This window comes from Pelodiscus sinensis, chromosome 19, assembly GCF_052426305.1.
Source record: "Pelodiscus sinensis isolate ZL-2025 chromosome 19, ASM5242630v1, whole genome shotgun sequence".
NCBI classification, from domain to species: Eukaryota; Metazoa; Chordata; order Testudines; family Trionychidae; genus Pelodiscus; species Pelodiscus sinensis.
This window is the reverse complement of record NC_143070.1, coordinates 30,057,817-30,058,548: the sequence shown is the minus strand read 5'-3', so window position 1 is coordinate 30,058,548 and position 732 is coordinate 30,057,817. Positions and strand designations below refer to the sequence as shown.

Sequence of the window (732 nt, the reverse complement as noted above, 5' to 3'; positions counted from 1 at the left end):
CTGGCCAACTGTCCCAATGTCTCACAGCAGAAAAGACAGCAAAAGAGGCCAATGCAAACAGCCCCTGGCAGCGAGGGAGTCAGCACATCGGTGGGTGGGGCAGGGAGCTGGGGGCAGAGCTGGGCTCTAACTCACTGGGTGCCCTTGGCCCATTCAGTGAATCTCTCCCTGTCTCCATGGCCCTGTCTGTACAGCAGGGACAGCAACACTCACAGGCCCACAGGAGGAGGCTGGTTTGATGCTTCACCCCATGGCCCAGCAAGGAGCCCCCAGGCTCCCCCTGTGTTCTGGGAGCCAGGTTTGCCCTTTGAATTCTGTGGGGCAGGTGAGGTGAGGCCTAGGCACTAGGATTAGTTACCAATTTCTCTGGCCCTGAGGCATTGCTAAGCTCACAGCTGTGGTGGCCGAGTGGTTAAGGTGTTGGACTAGAAATCCAATAGGGTTTCCCTGCGCAGTTTCAAATCCTGCTCACAGCGAGGCCTGTGTTTTGACCACACCCCTAACCAGGGCAACAAGCTGCACAACCCCTGAGCCACTCTCCCTGTCCCCAGTCAATCCCTTTCTGCGCCTTCCGAGAGAGACAGGGGCCATGGTGCCTCATTATGGGTCCCTGAGCTCTAGGGAAACTCTCAGCTCCTGCAGCCTCTGCCCCTTGCTCAGCACCCCATGGCTCAGTCCTACCCCGGGGGCTTCCCTGCTCTAGAGTGTGATAGGAGTTGAGTGAGAGGATGA

At 58.1% G+C, this 732-nt stretch overlaps 1 non-coding gene across 1 annotated transcript; it reads left to right on the top strand.

Annotated features, from left to right (window-relative positions):
• The first annotated feature begins 394 nt into the window (after positions 1 to 394).
• On the top strand, positions 395 to 476 carry TRNAL-CAA (transfer RNA leucine (anticodon CAA)). The gene has a single exon. It is a non-coding gene; the product is annotated as a tRNA-Ser (tRNA).
• The last annotated feature ends 256 nt before the right edge of the window (positions 477 to 732 follow it).